General features: G+C 51.5%; 1 protein-coding gene across 5 annotated transcripts in view; it reads left to right on the top strand.

The window, feature by feature from the left end:
* Window positions 1-831: 831 nt before the first annotated feature.
* BMP2K (BMP2 inducible kinase) overlaps window positions 832-9,382 on the top strand; it is a 115,499-nt gene continuing 106,948 nt past the window's right edge. The window contains exons 1-4 of one of the 5 annotated variants that reach the window (XM_061993759.1): window positions 832-1,348; window positions 1,454-1,568; window positions 1,823-1,940; window positions 3,028-3,583. The gene's annotated coding sequence lies outside the window, so the exon portion shown is untranslated. The other 4 variants (XM_061993755.1, XM_061993757.1, XM_061993758.1 and 1 more) reach the window with 4 other exon arrangements.

Here is a 9,382-nt window from a genome sequence, read left to right as displayed (position 1 = left end):
CTTAATCACCCTGTTGGGCCCTGGAGCATTCACAGGAAGTGAGTCCTGAGGGGCAGCTACTGCAGTGCTGCTCTGGGTAGTGTCACAGTGTGAATCCTGAGGAACAAAGTACATAACCTTGCAGGAGTTGTGCCAGCCCTTGGGTGCTGGCATGGAGCAGGTGTGTTCTGCCACACATGCACGAGGGGGGTGAGGAGGGTTTGGAATATGGAGGAGGTGATCATTTTGAAGAGCAGGACCACGTTCCCTCTGTGGCTTGGCTTCCTTCTGCAACTGTGGCTGTCTGGGAAGGGCCTGTACAGAGCGAAACAGCTCTGCCCTAGCCTCTCCCACATCCGCAGAGCTCCAGGCTCCAGAGCGAGACCCCCAGCATGGAGCAAAAGGTGGGGTGCAGTGCTGTGAGAAGAACAACAGCTCGGTGGGGAGCAGGCTGGGGGCAGGAGGTGGTGTGCACAGCAGCCTCAGACAGGCAGTGCTGCAGCTGGGCTCTGAGGCACCGAGCTGCTCCTGGGACAGGAGAGAGAAAACCCCTGCCTGTAAACGAGGGCTGGGCTCGGGGCAGCGCGCCGATGCTGAAACGCAGCCTTTAGCCTGGCGCAGGGGAAGCGCTGCGGTGCCGTTTGGCCTCAGGCTGACGGCTGCGGCCCCGCACCGGTACGGCCCTGCCTCACCGCAGGCGCGCGGGCCCCGTGCGAGGGGGCCGCTAGGGGGCGCCGCGGTCACGCACCACGCCGCCAGCCCGTGCCGCATCTGACCGCCGGGGGGCGCCCTCGGCGGGAAGGCGGGCGCTGGTCTCATGCGCCAGCCGCGGCCGCCAGAGGGCACCGGCGCGGCAGCGGGGCCGGAGCCGCGGCGGGGCCTGGGGGCACCGGACGAGGCTTTGCGGGAGCCGGCGCCGCGCTGCGCACGGGAAACACGCTGCCAGCCCTGAGCCGGGCCTGGAGCCCAGCGGCGCTGCTGCCTCTGCTCTCCGTGGGGCCCGGCGGAGAGGGGCCGGGCGCTGGCCCCGAGCTGCGCCCGTGTGAGTTGCCAGCGCGTTTCGCCGGACTGGGGGCGGGCGGCGGGGAGGAGGGAGCTGCCGAGCCGCAGCCGCCCAGCTGCGCCGGCGAAACCGGGCAAACCTGCGGACAGGTCTCCGGAGTGTCAGTGGCTTCAGCGGAGCTTCAGGGCGCGCTGAGCCCACGCAGCAGCAGGCCTTGCCTGGGCAGCCCCGCCACACCCGGCCCGGCCTCTTCCTCGGCCTGCGGAGATGAGGCAGAGCTGCTGCGGCAGGACGCGGCGAGCACCTACCCTGCGCGTCCGCCCGGGAAGCGGCTGGGGGGCGAAGGGGACTCGGCGGAGGCAGCAGGTAGGCAACGAGGAAGCAAAGGAGACAGAATCTGTACCCTAGTACTGAGCCCAGTCCGCCCAGGAGGAGCTCCCATGGAGGCGCTGAGGTCTCTTGCTTGCCCAGAAGCTGCGGGCGCCGGGTGCTGGGCAGATCTGGCCGCTGTTGCACATGCAGAGAAAAGGAGGGGAGCACGCGGCAGGCAGCGACCCGCGGGCTTTGGTCCTTAAACCTGTTAAAGGTAGGGTTTGCATTCCCTAACGGCTGCAGGCGCCTGCAGGGAGCCCGTGTGGAAGGGGCGCGGCGGCGGCAGCGGCCGCTTTGCAGCCGGCGGTGGGCAGGCTGTGGGAGCGCTCCCGGGGCACGGGGCCAGCGGGAGGCAGCTCCATCTCGCCCCTGGGTCAGCGGCCGTGTGAGCTGGGAGCTCCTGATCCAGAAGAGCCGTGTCCTCCCAGCTGCGACGCTGCAGTCGCTTCCTCACGAGGGCTTTCACAGTGCAGGCAACGGCACGGAGGAGCAGCCAAGCACAGATGGGCTCAGCCTGGGCCAGGGCAAGGAGCAGGGCCCCAACACGGGCAGCACTGGAGGGTGCCAACGTTGGAGGAAACGTCTGGTGGGTGCTCTGCAGCTGGGGGCTGTCGTGTGTTCTGCGTGGGGAGGCAGAGATATTGAAACACCTCAAGTGCGTGTGACATCCGCAGGTCACACCTGGCTATAGTTGAGGAGGAAAACATGCCTTGCTTGTGGCCTCGGATGCCAGCCTTGTTTCAGGGCAGTCTGGGGGCTGGCACTGCTCCTGGGCTGCAGTGAAGTCAGGCCATGGCTGCGCTTCACGTCTCTGTGGTGCCTGGCTGTTGCTTGGGAGGGAAACATTTTTGCTCGCGGCTTCTGGTTGTGTTGCATGTGCTGCTGCAGTGGGGCAGATTTGGGCTGTGCCAACAGCACCTCTGGGCGGGGTCCCTGTCTACAGTGGGGGCAGACTAGAGATAGGGAGTGTGTTCCCTGGTTTTTGGACCAGTTGCTGTAGGGGGCTGAGGGAACCTCCTGATCTGGACCTGTCCCATGTTGGCTTCTCTCTGCACCATCACTGACCACCCAGCAAGTGCTAGTGCAGCTCTGGGCTGTGGTGGGGTTAGGGGCAACCCAGTCCTGCTTCTCCAGGGGCTCCTAATTGTTCTGGACCCTAGGCTTGGTTCAGCTTTATTGACTATTGAGCCCTGGGCTTAGGAAAATGTGTTTGATGTTGAGCACTTTTGTTGGCTGAGCTCTAGCTGATGTCCAGTGCTGGGCTCAATTGTGATGTTGAGCAGCTCCTGGGTAGGGGGATGGTGGTGGCTGGAGGTGAGTGTAGTGCTCTGGATGGGAGCAGCTCATCCTTGGCCCCAGCTTTGCTCAGTGGTGTTTTGTGCCTGAAATGCTCCTTAGGGAGCAGAAGGGTTTGACCAAAGGTGTGCTTTCTTGTCTGCTCTTCTGGGCAGTCATGTGGGCTTTTTGGGCTGAATCGAGAGTTCTCCTGTTGTTTCTTTCTCCCCTCCCTGTCACATGTATGTGGTGCTGGGCAGTCTGTGCTCCAAGTGAGAGGCAGGTGGCAGGGAAGGATTGCCCTTGCCTGGGAAGGAGACAGACATCTCCCATGTTCTGCAGGGCTGTCCTGTACTCCCTCAGAACTCTGACAGGCTGGTTTCACTCCTCTTTTGCAGGTACAGAGGAGATGCTGATGCTGCCTTGCTTGTGTTCACGTGCCCCAGGAGATCTCAGAGGACCACTCACCCCACTTCTGTCCTCAGGAATCGGACCCAGAGAGGCCCTTGACATCGACAGCCCCTGGGGAAAGAAGGCCAGGCTCCCTGCTTTTGGCCTCCCTGCTGCTTGAAGCTCCTTGTTGGGGACTACCCTGCCCGTGCCTTCCTTGGAAAACAGATCAGGTGATGGACACCCAGCTTGGTTACAGCTGCAGGCCATTTCAGCTCCAGCTATGAAGCGTTCCTGCTAATAGTCCTTCGTGTTACAGCTGCAGGCGAGCTTGGCTTTCCCTAACAGAGGCTACGGACAGGCGATGCTGCCCTGTTCAGCTGTGCTGCGAGCTCAGGCTGGGCTGATAGACTTTAGGGCTTCTTACAGCTCCAGCTAACGGACACTCCAGCTGTGGGGCAGCTTCAGCACTCAGGTGCTCTGAATAAGAGATGTTCCTGCTTCTTGCAGCTCCTGCTGACACACTCTCCAGCATGTTACTGCTCAGAGTATTTGAAGTCCCAGGTAATTTAAATTCCTCCTGCTATGTTCAGTTTCAAGTAATCTCAGTTCTAGCTGCTGAATCCTCCAGCTTGTTTCAGTTTGAGGGAATTAAAGGTCCAGCATGTTGAAGCTCCAGCTTTGGCTACGGGATGTTCCTGCTGATGGACACTCGAGTTTGTTTCAGCTCCTGCTTCTTTTGGCTCTGGCTGATAGCTTCTCCAGCTGTGGGAGTGATGATGCTTCTCATTACCAGCTCTGGCTTAATAAAAGTTCCTTCTTATTACAAGCCCATTAAAGCTGCAACTAATTGCAGCAGTCTTGGCTTTTGGCCAGGTCCTACAACAGTCACTGTCATAATTTGTATATGAGTATGAACACTTTTACACAGATTGAATAACTATTCCAGTGTCTGGACACCCCTTGAATGTTGGAGTTGGAGGTGCAGAGGGTGGACAAAGTGCATGTTTCCCACCCCTCAGACATTTAGTTGGGCCCAGTGCATGCTGGCCTCCCAAACTGGCAGGGTCAGTGTGACCGGATCTCACCTCTGGTTGGGGTCCCCACACCCTGCCTACCCCTTTCATCTCTACCCAGAGTTCAATGCCCTCTGCCCCCCACCCAAGTTCCCTCCCGAGCCTCTGTTTTGGGGGCTAGAAACAGCTGACTGAGCTCAGGTCTCAAAAATGCAGCACTTTGTTGTGTTGTTTGTTTTTTTTTTTCCTGAGTCCTGGAACTGCAGGACTTAATCTGCCTTTTCCACCAGGGAAAATACAGGACTTGGCCTTTGTTTTTGAGCTGCAGAAAGGCAATTCTCTTTTTGAGTCTTAAAACCCACAGCACTCTGTCTGCTTTTTTCAACCCGCTAAACAAAGAGCTGGGCTGTGGAAACATGGGACTTTTTCTAAGCTTCAGAAACATCAGGCTCTGTTTTTGGGACCCAAAACCAACCCCCCCCAGCTCGTTTTCAAGGCCTGAAAATGCAGCACTTAGTCTCTATTTTCAAAACATGAAAACACAAGGCTTTGTCTCCATTTTTAGTTTCAAAGCCACAGGACTGGGTCTCCATTTGCAACCACTGAAAATGGGCAGGTCTGCCTGCAGTCACACAGCCTGGAAGCCCCTCAGAGCACTCAAGAAAGCACTCAGCAGGAACACAAAGACTTGCTGGTGCAGGTACCTGCTTTGAAAAACTGAGCTGCTTTGGTGCTAGAAAAGTGCATCAGAGAGAAGACACCGTTGCCATCTTACTCAAAGGTGCAGGGCTTAATCGCCACTGTCCTGTGTGAGCGTGTGCCTCACTCGGCATGGTGGCCTTTGAATTAAATCATGGAATCATTGCTGGTGCTTTTTAATAAACAGTCTCCACTAAGCTCCCTATAGACCAGCTTTGTAACACAATTACCTGCCCTTGTACCAAGGGCTGCTGTATTTAACTCAGCACAAGATTTAATAAAACAAACCAGTTAAAAGCAGTGACAGGTTTCTTGTCCTGGGTCTGGCTTCCATCTTGACAAACATCCTTCCATGTGGTGGACACACGAAAAGAACTGACTGGAAACTGTCTGAAGTCACTGGACAGCAGGCTGAGACTACAGCTCAACACTCTGCCTGCATATTCCTGCTACAACTTAAGCCTTGTATGTCAACAGAAATATCCTGCCTATGGCTTGAGTGTGATTTTTGTTTCTCCTTACCTGCCCTCCCCGTAGGGGCAGCAGCTTTGGCTATCAGTACTGTCAACTTCAACTTGCAGAACCAGAGACAAGATAATTATGCTCAGGAAAGAGGCAGGAAGGGGAGCTTTCCACTAGCTGCATGGAAAGCAAGAGGTCACTTCAAGACTGTACAGCAAATTTCAGACTGCTTTAAAAATGTTCCACTGCTTTATCTTCTATTCCTCCCACTGTCCCTGACCAGGTTTAGCAGTGTTTCCAGCAACATAGCTAGCTATACGTGCATATCTTCACTGCAAACTACTTTCAGCCAGCTGCAAGCATTGTCACGGAAGCAGTTACCTGAATTATCAGGGCAACAGGGTACAGCTCTGGCTTTGGTTCCTGCTTTAACTTTGTGTTACAGCACTTAGCAACTGTGTAAACATCACCAGTGTGCACCCAGGGAAAGACCTAGAGCAAAAGCTAATTTCTGTAGGGAGCTGACAGGTGCAAAGTGATGCTAGCTAGCAAACTTCCAGGAGCAAGGAATTTTCTGTAACTGTTAGATTTGATACTCTCCAAGTAAAGAAATCCCGAAGCTCTCCCCTGCTAGCACTTGGCTGCTGACACACTGCATGGCTTTCACAGTAAGCCATCCCAACTTGCATCCTGCTTTGTAAGTACACCAGACTGCAGGAAACTTGTCTGTAGGGTAAAATAAGTCTCAATTACCCCTTTCCCACACCATGAATACTTGGCAAAAACAAAGTTTGATGTCATTATTGGGTGGGTGTCAGCAACTTAAGTGAGCCATTTGCTAAGACATAGAGCTTCCTGCAAAGTTGCTACTGTTAGGACTAGTGCCTTTCCTTCTCACAAGATGGGGATCTGGTGAATTTATCACCAAGAGAGCCAGGAGGATTTATTCTGCCTAATAAATACTTAGTTCTTTGTAGGCCAACATCTGGATTGAGTTACCGCTTAGGCCAAACCACTTTGCAGGTTTCGCCCAGAAAAACATCAAGGACTTCCATGGCTGATGTGTTTTGCAATCCTCAGCTATTAAGTGAACTCCAGAATTTAAGCAAGTCTTTTTTTTTTCTAAGTATGATAGAAAACCTTAGATATCTTCACATAGATACCTCTCCCACTTCCCAAATGTTCTTTCAGTAAGCCAATAAGTCATCTGTCCTTTATACTTCCTGAACAGCCAACCAGGACACCTATCATTTCTCTGTTTCTCACCATGTTTCTCAGGCAGATGACTCCCCAAGCTCATGTGCAGAGCTCTGAAACGAAGTAAACTGTAGGACTAACTGAAAAAAACATTTTATTGCACTAAACAAAGCTGTAAATTAAACAGCTTTCAGCATATAAACAGTAATGGGAGAGCAAAACTCTGAAGTTATTATAGACTGCTGTTGGATATACCAGCCAAGAAAATGTGATGACAATTTACAGAACAATCAAATCCTCTCTTACAGCTGCACTTAAGCTTAAAGGATGTTTATAAGTACAGTGGTGCCTTACACTTCACTCCTGCTGCTCAGGAGTTTTGTTGAATCATAGAATGGTGGGGGTTGGAAGGGACCTTTAGAGACCATCTAGTCCAACCCCCATGAGCCCTTTTGTTGTTACTCACTGCCAGCAACAGGTAATAGGTTAAAGCCTGCCATCCCTATAAAGAGGAACAGCAAAAACAGGGTGCTTGAGGCAAACTAGAAACTCTTATCAGCAGTCAGGGCTCTGCCCTTGGCAACATGGGGCACAATCCCATGCTACTTCTATAAAGTGGGCACTACAGGTCTAATGAAGACAACCACAGCAAGCCACAAGCTACACTGTAATAGACCACCCCACAGCCATAAAACAGCCCTGAAATACATCAATGCAGCGGGACAGGAAGACACAAAAAGCCCCCAGCAGAGCATCCAAATAGAAGCAAGTGCCTGAGCTTACATAAGGCTTTTGGGCTGATGGGCAGAGGGAGCATGGTGGAGGCAGCAGGTGTAGTTGATCAGGGCAGCTAGAGCCAGCTGGTGCTCTTGGAGCTCTGAGAGCTTTCATCTCAGCTGTCTAGTGCAAATTGCTCTTATGCGTAGGAATGGAAACGTGGAGGTGTAGTTTGAACCAGGCTCCTTGACCTGTGTGATTACCTGCTGTATCTGCAATTGCAGTGATCCAGACAGTATGTTGCAGGCTGCTGATGTGCTGTTCTCTTCGTTGCCCATGGAAAGGCAGACCCAAAATGCAGCAGGTAGGTTACCCATGCCGTATCAGCCATACTTCAGGAAAAAAACATCAGGGCTACTAACTGGACCAGAATACGATTTGCCTCTGTGGGAATTGGTGATACTCTGTAATGCCTGTCAAGTTTGCACTGTGTGGAAGTAGCCTTTGATTTTTCAGGAAAAAACCAAAAAGTAAGGGTGAAACTGTCTTTATGTATCTTTAGATCTTCATTAAGCCACTACATTTAGGGAGAGATTTTTCCAGATCACCTCAGAGGATTGGGATATTTGATTTCTTTTGGATTAATTGAGTAGTCAAATCCCCAGCCACCTTTGCAAGTTGTCTCTTTAAAAGTTTGTTCATGCGTAGGTGACTCTGGTTCAGAAATGGTAATTCTCCATTTATGAAAAGAAGTGACTCTATCCAAAACTCACAGGCAATCCCCTGGGGTGGGAGAGGAAGCACAACATTGTCTAAGCATGAAAAAAGAGAAGGTCTCTGTGAAGACTAGGAAAAGCTGCAAGTGTCAAGAGCACAGAGATTGTAGATTTCTGTTTCAAGTCTGCAAATGTAACGTGTTTCCATAAAACTGAGATCTCATTCATGAACTTCCTCTTGTGGCACACAGATTCCATCCCCAAACCAGAATAAACCATTTATGGAGCTTCTCTTATCTTCTTGCTTTAGACGTGTAGAGGGCTGGGTTTGCTTTTTCATCAGAGAGAGGAAGGTTTGCCTAATATCTGAAAGCAAGAATAAGATCATGACATCAACAATTAGAGAAAACAGAACAAAAATATTATGTTCCAAGATTTACAGGTGCTTTGAAAAAAATGTGTATCCTTTGCTGTCTTAAAAGCAGAACAAAAGTGATGGGGAGTGAGATTCCTTTGTAGGTGAGATAAAGTACAAGAAAGTGTGTCTAGCTGAAGGCAAATGAATGGAGATTTGAACCATTCGATTTACCATGTTACGATATCTCTCCCCTCAGAAGCAGCTGGCATAGCATGGATGGGTGTCCTTTTAGCTCCTAGGTTTATCTGCCTGTAACAGCTGTCACAACCTCAAGTTTAACACATTCTGACTTACTAGCAGGGAAGATGAAGGTCTCCTTGAGCAGGGGAAAGCCTCTCATGGAGCGCAAGAAACTGCCCGAGGGCCTTCCCGAGGCAGAGCGGGGTGTTGTGCACATGGCACTGAGCTGACTGGCGGCACCGCTCTGGTTCAGTAGTTCAGAGCATGTTGCCAAGCAGCAGTTGTAACCAAGCTGCTCTTGCTGTGGATAGTCACCTCTTTTAATTCTGTTCTTTGGTGAAAATAAGTACTTACAGACCTCCTCGAGGCCGTGTTGAGTTGCACTCCTTCTACAGAAGCTAACAGCTATCTGAAGGGTAGGTGCCTTGTCTTGTACTAGCACCAGTAAATGATAAACATGCCATTTGTGTACTTTGGGGTCTCACCAGCTCCCAGAAATCCCCCTTCAGCTGTTCTCACGTGGCAGACGTTTTCTGTGACTCATATAATGTTTTCTTGTTTCATTTCCTTTTTTTTAAAGGGAAATTCTTTCTGTCAGTATTTAAGCAGTTTGATAGTGCCCTGCTTCACTCAGGTGGGTTCACAGCTTTGCAACAAAACATTTTACCCACTGGAAAATGCAGCTAAAAGGAGGGAAAACCTCTGCAAGAGGGTTTCTTTAACAGGAAGAATTTGCTCCATGCTGAAAGAACGTGTTTTGATCTCATGTTTGGGAACTCTTTTGCACTTTGTTTCATCACAAATGAGAGGGTATTAACAAGGCAGAACCTGGACAGGATATCTCACTGTTAGAAAAACATGGTGTTTCAGTGGCCCACAAAATGCTTTTTACCTCCTTCCCCTAAGCCAGCCTCTAAATAGGCCGGTTGTGTACTGACTGGTCTGCTAACTTGGCTGC

Source organism: Colius striatus, chromosome 3, assembly GCF_028858725.1.
Source record: "Colius striatus isolate bColStr4 chromosome 3, bColStr4.1.hap1, whole genome shotgun sequence".
Classification (NCBI taxonomy): Eukaryota; Metazoa; Chordata; class Aves; order Coliiformes; family Coliidae; genus Colius; species Colius striatus.
This window is presented reverse-complemented; position numbering and strand designations above follow the sequence as displayed.